Source organism: Sminthopsis crassicaudata, chromosome 4 (assembly GCF_048593235.1).
Source record: "Sminthopsis crassicaudata isolate SCR6 chromosome 4, ASM4859323v1, whole genome shotgun sequence".
In the NCBI taxonomy this organism is placed as follows: Eukaryota; Metazoa; Chordata; class Mammalia; order Dasyuromorphia; family Dasyuridae; genus Sminthopsis; species Sminthopsis crassicaudata.
The window spans coordinates 379,691,164-379,701,837 of record NC_133620.1 but is presented as its reverse complement, the minus strand read 5'-3'; positions in this window follow the sequence as shown (position 1 = coordinate 379,701,837).

The window sequence follows — 10,674 nt, the reverse complement described above, 5'->3', positions numbered from 1 at the left end:
TACCTCCAGACAGCTTTACACATGCCATAGGGCAATCAAATAAATTAATCCATAAATGAATTAAACCTTGTTCTGGGCTTTCTATTTATTAGATGGAGGAAAAGAACTTCCTCAAAGTTCCCTTAATTAAATCCTCTGAAAGCTTTCCTTTGTGATGCCAAGGAAATTACTGGACTGGTTGTGGTATCTTTGATTCCTTAATTTCTCACTTTGGGTTAAGCAAGCAGTGAAATAATTATTATTATAGTTCAACTGCAAAATGACCTACTCCTTAGAGAAGGGAAATGTGAGATGTGAAGAGGGAGAGAACTGGACTAAAATTTTCTCAGTAGAAGAGGAAACATGAATCCTTCCTTCCTTGGGTTTGGAAAAGCAAAGCAAACAAAAGCCAAATATTTGGGGGATGAATGGCAGGTGCTTTGTTTGGACTTCTGGTGATGACTCATTATGGAAACAGCAGTTCACTGAGCTTCTTTCTTAATACCTTGGTTTCCCTAACCGTACATCAGAGCTATTATTTACAGCCTCCCAAGGAATGCAATATGTCAGCACCCAAGTCACAAGTTTTGGGTATATATTCTTCTTCCATGATCTCTGTTGGACTATTTGTTGAATTAATTTCAGGTCTAAGCAAGGGGACTCCATTATACTGGAAAGAGAAATAGATTTAGAGTTAGGAGCCTATTTCAAAATTAAACTTTGCCACTTGCTAACTATGGGACCCTAAACAAATTACCTTTTCCAGATTCAGTTCCTTCATCTGTAAAGCAACAGTTATTGAATTTGGTGACTTCTATAATGTCTTTTGGCTCTAAATCTATGATTACCCAGCTAGCTTCTCTCTTCTCTCCTGCCCCCCAAATGTAATCCTAGATGGGAAACCATCTAATTAGCCATTGCCTTGATAGACTTGATAGACTCAAGGGGGCAGTAAAAAGTGATGATGTCATAGGAAAGATGAAGCAATTTTTAAAATTATTCTCTAAATCTTGTCTGTTCAGCTTATTCTCATGGGTCAGGTTTATGGATAAATAGGGAAGAACAATCAGAAGACATGTGAATTCAAATTTTATTTATACTTCATAGTTTAATGTTAATTATTTTCTTATAGACCTTCTAATTTGAATTATTAACAAATGAAAAATGGTTATGTCTGGCCTTCTGGGGTATGAAATGTAAAGCTTACAAATCAAGCAAACATATGTATAGAAATACAGTTTTATTTAGCTTTTAAGGAAATACAAGTTTTATAAAAATCAAGCATATACTTAAGGGTAGAAATGCATTTTTATTTACTATTAAGAAACTGCTCACAAACCATTAACTTTGGAACAAATATATAAGTAGAATCACAATTTATCACTTCGCTAAGTGTTCTTATGATTTTGCTACAACAATTGCTACAAACAAAGAGAGGCACATAAATGAGTATCTTGTCTTGCTGTGATTTTGATTGAAACTATATACTAAAGCTGGCTGCTATAGTTTACAATAAATTTTACAATTTATCTTGAATCCATTCATTCAGCTAGAGGCTAGAGACCTCCAGTAAGACAACCCATTCTGATGAGTAGAAAGCAGTATGAAAGACTATGCAAATTGTTTACTTGATCCTCAAGAGGAAAGCTAGACTTTGTGGCTTAACCTTTTGAAAATTAAAAAAAAATTATGTTTTTCTCTTTTCTCTTATGGGACACATGATCCAAATCCAAATTATTTTTATACTTAATTACATACTATTTAGTATTGTTTTCCAATTGTTTTATGTGTGTATATCTTGCTTCTCCAGGTAGATTTGAGGGTAGATCTTATATATTTTCTATATCCTCCATAGTACAAAGTACAATACTGGGGGTGGGAGTAGAGGGAGAGGGTATAAAGGCCATTTAAGAAATATTTGTGTTAGAGATATCAATATAACATAAAGGCCCCAAGCACACTTTGGGGAATTTCCTTACTTTTCTTGATTCAAATCTTCCCATCTCTGGAAATGTAGAACTCCTAGTAAATTTATCCTAACTTGCTACTTATAAGTACAAAATCTACAATGCTGAAGAGAAAGTGTTTATTAAAAGAAAAAAAAAGATCTTTGAATGAATAGTTCTAAAAATTTATAAAGCCCAATTATCATTTACAGTCCTGAATATATGTTTCTCTACTGGGAGCATCTACTACTAGTTCCTGCTATAGGCTAATGTCTTTCTCTCTCTGTCTTTGTCAGTGTCTCTGTCTCCGTCTCTCTCTGTCTCTCTGTCTCTCTGTCTCTCTCTGTCTCTCTCTGTCTCTCTCTGTCTCTCTCTGTCTCTGTCTCTCTCTCTCTCTCTCTCTCTCTCACACACACACACACACACACACACACACACACACACACACACACACACACACACACACACAAAGAGAGACAGATACAGGTAGAAAGAGAGGGATGGAGAGAAGAAGGGAAGGAGGATGAAAAAGACCTCCAATATCTTTTTCCTCTCTCTTTATGCTATGATTTTACAAACCTCCCCTTCCCAGTTCCTTCCTCTTTTTTTCACAGCTTTTTCCTCTTCTGATCTAAATTTAGGTGAGACTATCCTCTAATCTTCCAAAAAAGAAAATATTAATTCAAAAGGGAGGATTATGAAAGAGAAAATATCTTAACTACATTCAATTAGCAAATATTTTATTAAGTACCCATTATGTGTCAGGCATTGTGCTATGTGTATGGGGTAGGGAATTGGGTGGATTCTCATTTTCCTTCTAAAAGATAAGGTTCTTTTTATGTTTCTGTTTCCTCATTGGCAAGACAGTCAACTAATACTTGTTTAAAGTATTAACTTTCTTAGGAGTATTTGCATTTTCATTTTTATCATTCAGTTGTTTTCAGTCATGCCCAACTCTTTGAGACCACATTGGGGCTTTCTTGGCAAAGATGCAAGAGTGGTTTGACATTTCTTTCTCCACTCATCATGTTTCAAGGTTAAGTGACTTGCCCAGGATCTTATAGCTAAATGTAAAGTTGGATTTGAACTCGGGAAGATGTCTTCCTGACTCCAGGTCTGGCCACTATGCCATTTAGCTGCCCTCCCTTCCTATGAAGAACTTGAAAAAGAAAAAAAAAAGCCAGAATGAATACTAACAAACTCTTTGGAGCATTTGAGCAAGATCAGGACACAATTTTAAGAAGAAAAGAAAGAAAGAAAGAAAGGAAGAAAGGAAGAAAGAAAGAAAGAAAGAAAGAAAGAAAGAAAGAAAGAAAGAAAGAAAGAAAGAAAGAAAGAAAGAAAGAAAGAAAGAAAGAAAGAAAGAAAGAAAGAAAGAAAGAAAGAAAGAAAGAAAGAAAGAAAGAAAGAAAGAAAGAAAGAAAGAAAGAAAGAAAGAAAGAAAGAAAGAAAGGAAGGAAGGAAGGAAGGAAGGAAGGAAGGAAGGAAGGAAGGAAGGAAGGAAGGAAGGAAGGAAGGAAGGAAGGAAGGAAGGAAGGAAGGAAGGAAGGAAGGAAGGAAGAAAAAGAAAGAAAGAAAGAAAAAACATATTTATCTATTCTATTTATCTGTCTATAATAATATAAGGAAAAAACTCCCTAGGGATTAGAATTATCCACAATAGAGAAAGATGCTTTGGTTGACAGTGAGTTTCTCTTCAGGAGGAGTCTTCAAGCAAAGGTTATGTAACTATATGGGGATATTGTAGAGAGGATTCCTGTTTAGGTGTGGGTTGAATTAAATGGCCTTGAAGATCCTTTCTAATTTAGAGATTCCATGATCCTATTTATGCTAATGGTGAAACTTCACACATAGGGAGATATTTTCTTGGGCAATGAACCTTTTTGGGGGGATTTTTTGATCGCAAGCAAGGTGAGTCTTGCCTTCAATCTATTTTGGATTATTGACTCACACTGTTAGAAGCTAATTTTATAGCCCATCTGTCTCCCTATTTGTAAGACAGCAAGAATGAATATTCTTAACTGAATTGATGAGGGAACACGTTCAATGAATAAATGGATTTTGAGAGATTACCTTAGTTATCTGAGGTACCAGATCTTGGGCAAGATGGCTCTTCAGTGAATACATACTATTTAAAGGATATGGGATAGAAAGCAATTAAGAAGTCAACTCTTTTTTTTTTTTTTTTTTGGCCATCAATTCACCAGAAGTTGGATGATCCACAGAGAAAATAACTGATATGATGAATTATTTATTGAAGAGGAATTACTTCAAAGCATGTTGGGCCTTGATTGCTCAATCCCTTCTGGAGAAGAATCCACAATCTCCCTTTGGAGAACTCTGAATTTTCTAGCTGGTTGATTCCATTGCTGAGTGACAAGTTAATCTTCAGAGAAAATACCTATTTGGGGACAACTAGATGGTGGCAGTGGATAGATCACCAGTCCCAGAATTAGAAGGAGCTGAATTCAAATCCGCTCTTAGACACTTAACATTTCTAGCTGTATGACCCTGGGCAAGTCACTTAACACTAATTGTCATACACACACAAAATACACACACAAAATACCTATCTGATGGATAGATATTTTAAGGACAAAATTACCAGATGATAACCTGCTTTTTAAATTTAAAACTAGTTGTGGCTACATATAGGTAAGAATTTCAGAGTCAGCAAATTCTTCCCAATTGCTTTTTTAAAAAAGTATATTTAATTTTTACTTTTAATTCCAAATTCTTTCCCTCCCTCTAGAACTTTCCCCACCCACTGAGAAATCAAGAAATATGATTTTCACACACACACACACACACACACACACACACACACACACACACACACACACACACCTTAATTTCTAAATTATTTTCCCTTGGATTTTGAGACAATTATTTTATGAATACATGCAGTCCACGGCACATAAAACTAGCTTCTAATCATCTGCATACCTTGCTGATGATATATACCTTGTAATCTGTTCAGGCTAAATTTCCTTTCCCAACAGGTTTTCCCTGTTTTTCAGTAAACCCCTGGATTTTCTCCCCAAGTTCTTTCAATTACTGCGTCCTCAGGGAATGAAGTCATTTGAATATCATCCTGAGTAAGATTGTCTAGAAGGCAAGTTTAATGCAATACTAGGGAGATCATGTTATGCGTCTCCAAGATGATAAATTATATCTGGATTTACCACAATTTGGGGTCATATTGAACATTGCTTGCTTTCATAATAAGCACCAGATAAAGTAAAATAGTACAAGTGAAAAGAGCACTTAGCCTGGGAGTCAGAGCAGACTGTGTTTGAATTGTACGCTCCATCTCTGTTACAAGCTGTGTGACCTTTAGGTAAATGACTTTACTTCTCCAGTTTCCTAGATACAACTCCATTTTGCCTCTGGGGCCCATAGCAAGCACTCACTAAATATTTTTTCATTCATTTATTCACTGATTCCTCATCGGTGGGAGAGTCAGCTAATAAGGGGCATTTTCTCCCTGCTAGTCTTCCCACTAATTCTGATATTTCGTGGTAATTTCCTTGGATTGCTCTCGATGGGATTTTATTTTTTGAGGGTTCTAGCATGTGTGTATGTGATTGTGTGTATGTGCATTTGAGGATAGGGAGGAATGACGGGTAAATCAGCAAAAAGAAGAAAGCAAAAATTCCAAATTGGATGAGCAGACAGGGTTCTTGTTACAGACCTTCAATCCAAACAGGCAACTCTTTTCTTTCAATTAAGCCAAGCTTAATTGGGAGATTAATTTATTACTTTCAAGCCTTTTCTGGGCTAATAGGGGTGACATGTGTAAGAAACAGATTGGAACAGCCTGTAAACAGCACACAGAACTCCTGAGCTTGCTATCTTGTTGCAATGATGTTTCAGTTTTCCCATTTCAGACCACGAAGACCATAAATTAAACACAAAGAGGGATGCTAGATCAAGGTAGGGACCTTTGGAGGAAAGGATAGCCCCCTGGCAAATCCACAAGAGGCTTGCCCTCCCTTCCCTTCGTGGCAGACTCCAAAAAAAAGCTCAGGGCTCATTTCTCTCCTGAACAGGTGCTTGACATCGCCCATTGCCTTCTAGCTGCTCAGGACCCCCTCCCCAAACTCCATGGACTTTTCCCAAACTGCCCTCCCATCTGCAGAATCTGCTGCCTAATATACCATCCCCTTATACCAGTGGATTAACTCCAAGATGAGGGATTTCAGGCACCAGGACTGTTTGGGAAGGACACAAGTGTGTCAGAAGGATGGGTGAGACCCATGTGCCAGTGCAGAATAGATTGACACGGACGGGAACTAGAAGGGCATGTCAAGGGGAAATCTTGGGCAAAAGCTCAATCCATTGGAGAGATTCCTGAAGTCTGTGCCATTGCAGGCAAATTCCTGTACGTCTCTGCAACTCGGTTCCTTCATCTAAAAATGAGGAAGGGGCTTGATCCAGACTGACCTCTGGACGAACATTCTGAAGCTTTTGATTCAATTTTCCCTTTACTGCTTTGTCAAGAATTCCCTTGGCAAACAGGGCACATAAGATGTATTCTGCTGCCATCTGCTGGATTCAATGGATAATCTTAGCTTTTTCCCCCCCAATGAAGATGAATGTGATGAAAAGAATAAAGGGAAGAATTTGAATTAATGAGCTTTGGAGGTGAATGATCTGAGAGCTGAAGAAGTTGTTTTGGAAGTTTATAACAAAAATGCATATTGACATATTTTCCATTTGTCTGTGCCCCAGTGATATTGGAGATAAAAGGAAATAACTCTGGGCAAAACTTAGCTGTATCTGTCTTTTGTACTTCAGGTTTTTCTTTGGTTATTTCCAACCTTTATCATGGGGAGTCCTCTCCCAGTACTTTCATGCTCTCTAACTCCTACTCATTATCAAAACTAAAAAGAGTCATCATTATCATATATGTTATATAATAATAAAAAGAGTCACATATTATGCACACTTGCTTGTTGCAAAGCAATATCAATGGCTTATTTAGAATAGATGGTCTTTATCCCCATTAAAGGAAATTCAGATTTCAGTAAAGGGGTAGGCCTGAAAAACTTAATCTTTTTTCTTTTTATTAAAATTTTTTATTTTCAAGACATATGCATAGATAATTTTTAATTTTTACCATTGCAAAATTTTGTATCCCAAATTTTTTTCTTTCCCTTCACCTTCCTTAGATGGCAAGTAATCCAATATATGTTAAGCATGTGCAATTGTTCTATACATGTTTTGATATTTATCTTGCTGCACAAGAAAAATAAGATTAAAAGGGGGAAAATGAGAAAAAGCAAACAAACAACAATAAAAAAGGTGAAAATACTATATTGTGATCCATATTCAGTCTCTATAGTGCTCTCTCTGGGGTCAAAAGGCTCTCCATCATAAGACCATTGGAACTGGGCTTATCATCTCATTGTTAAAAAGAGCCATGATCATCAGAATTGATCATTGCATAATCTTGTTACTGCTGTGTACAATATTTTCCTGTGAACCTACTCTTAATTCCCCCAACCGCTGATAACTGGTTTGTATCCCTAGAGTTTAACATAATGCCTGGTACATAGTAGGCATTTAATAAATGCTTGTTGACTGACTGAAGGCAAGAGATAGCATACGTTTGAATCATATTGGAATGTCTCATTGTAATGTAGTCAGATCACACTTTTAGAGTTTTGTGTAGTTCTGAGAGCCACATATGAGGAAGGACCTTGACAAGCTGGAGGACCTTCAGAAGCTGGCAATCAAGATAGCTAATGTCCCTGAGGTAACAACTTTTGAGGATCCTTAGAAAGAACTGATGATTTTGTGTTCATCCTGGAAAAGGACAGAGGTGATACGATAGCTCTGTCATGAAATATTTGGAAAGCCATAATGTGGAAGAGGGATCTGATGTGTTTGGTTTAATCCAAGAGGAAAGAAGCAGGAACAGTGGTTGAAAGTCTCCAAAAAGCAAATTTAGGTTTGATATCAGGAAATACCTTTCAATGACTAGAATTATCCAATGTAGAAGGGGGGGCCTGAGTGGTATAAGGTTCTCCTAAACTGTTGTTTTTTTAAATCAATGGTTCTCAAAGTGGGATATAGGGCCCTTTTCAGGAGATTAGTGAGGTCAAAACTGTATCACAACAGTACTAAAATGTTTGAATTTAAAGTATAGTATATAGCAATAGCTATTTCCCACACAAACAAAAGCTCTTTGGGGATCCACAATAATTTTTAAGAGTGTAAAGATTCCCAAGACCAAAGAATCTCTGCTTTAGACAATGACAAGAAGATCATATGTGGTATAGGAGGGTCTCTCAAGGAATAGTTTGGATTCTGGTCACTGAGGTCCCCTTTCATCTTGGAAATTCTGTGATTTTATGATTTTTATTGGGTCCTCAAGGCTGTATGAGCAAAGTTCTGGTCTACCCTACTGAAACTAGAAATCTTTCAAGCAAGGACTTACCTTAGCAATGAATGTCAGTGATTTGAGTGCCAACTTTAGCTGCATCTGAGGGAAAAGGCTAATCATAAGGAGACTGGGCCACTGAAATGAATGAAGACCATGAAGAAGGGTTACATCTACACTAGTAAAAGGAGTGTTCACCCTGATGAAATTATGCATCATTGAAGGCTAGGCTTTTTCTTAGAGTGTGACAATTCTTCCTAAAGATTGTAAGTCCATTAGATCAAAGACCTCAGTTTGCATTTTGGATCTTGCTAATCAACCAGTAAGCATTTATTAAATATCTACTACATACCAGGAACAATGATGGATTGTGACAATAAGAATGCAAAAGTGAGACAAATTCCATCCTGGGCCCTCTTCTCTTTCTATATTTCTCTTGTTGACTATTAGTGAATTCTTAAAGGGAAGGGATTTTTTTTTTTGCCTCTTTTTGTATTTCCAGTGCTTTGCACAGTACCTAGCATATAAGCTTAATCAATTTTTATTAACTGACTTACCTCAATAGCTGTTCAGTGATCATCTCTATGCCTATGAAGCCCATATCTATCTATTTATCTGTCTGTCTGTCTGCCTGTCTGTCTACCTATCTATTTATCTACCTATTCATTTCCTGGTCTCTCTCCAGTTTTGCATATCAACTATTCATTTGGATTTTTCAAGTTGTATGCCCCATAAGCACATCAAACATATCCCCAACACAATTCATTGTTATTATCACCATCCCACTTTGGAACGCCACCATTGTGAGGCTAGGAGAGTGAGAAGTTTCATTGAAAAAAAAAAGTTAAGGGGAAAAGGGCAGCAAAATAAAGAGAAATAGAAATAAATAAAAGTAAAGGCCTGGGAATCAAACCTTGGCTCAAATTCTACCTCTGACACATCTTAGCTGTAACTACAGCAAATCATGGAACCTGTCAGTTCATGCAGGAAACTTTCAAAGATTGCAAGCTGCAAATGAATTGCTGATAATATGATTGTTAGGAATTTCCATGCGGTGGATTTCCTACTGAAATGAAGTCATAGTTGGGGGGGGGGCGTGAGAGACAGACAGATAAACATGAGAAACAGAGACACAGAGAGATATACATAAGAGAGACACAGAGGCAGACAGACACACACACAGACAAGAGACAGAGCCAGAGAGACATACACAAAGACAGACAGATCAAAACAGAAATAAAGAGAACCAAAGAGACAGAGACAGAGAAACAGAGCCAGACATGGATATATATAGAGAGACAGAGAAACAGCCAGAGAGACAGAGTCAGAGAGACAGAAATAGAGACAAAGGGACACAAACCCACAGAAATAGAGATAGAGAGACAAAGATGGAGAAACAGAGAGACCAAAGTGTTTTAAGGGGAAGAAGGGAAGATTAGTTTGAATCTGAGGTACTGGTAGGATATCCAGCAGATTATTAGAAGTGAGGGACTGGGCCTCTGAGATTTTGGGACTAAATGTGTAAATTTTGGATTTATCTTCATAGAAGGATAATCGAAGCCTTGGGAATGAAAGCAGTGAAAAGGGCCAAAGACAGATAGGCTTTTAAAGCTCTGACAGATGTTGGCCACTACACACAGACCAGATTGGTGTGTTCTCCCAGACACGAGCACTTAATAATCCTTTTTAAAGTTAATGACCACCCTTCCACTATCTTTCTCTCCACTTGCCTTTTCTACAGGTATTCATCTGCTTTTCTCTTCCTGTTATTCCCTTAGTCTTTTGTCTTCTCTTTCTGCTCCTTTTCACTTCCAGACTTCTAAATAGATTGGCTACTGCCTTCACTTCTCAGACCTTGCAATCTGCCGACCAGCTCACAGAAATTGCTCTGAAGTCAACTTTGCATTGTTAAATCCCATGGCCCATTTTCTGTTTTCCTCCTTCTTGCCCTGTCTGTGGCTTGTGAGACAATGGCTCACTGTCTCTTCCCCTGGATTCTGTGATTACGTGGTTCTCCACCTACCCCTTGGGTGTGTTTTTATAGTTTTGTTTTTGTTTTAGTTTATTGGATAATTCCGACTCCTTTATGACACTTTTACCTCCTTCCCGTACTTCTTTGGTGGCAGAAAACTAATCTTCTTGATAAAATATTTTGGTTCTTCCACTCCTGGGTTTAATGTGTATTAGATGATAATGGACAGAAATTTAGGAAAGCCTCAGAATACAGGAACTAGAAGCTAGCAAGGGGAGGATGGCAGGCGCTGACTATGACTTCCTCCGCTTCCCAGAGGGACAATGCTAAGGAGTGAGAGGAACTGTATATTATGTGAATATTGATATAAATAACCATATGAAGTCACG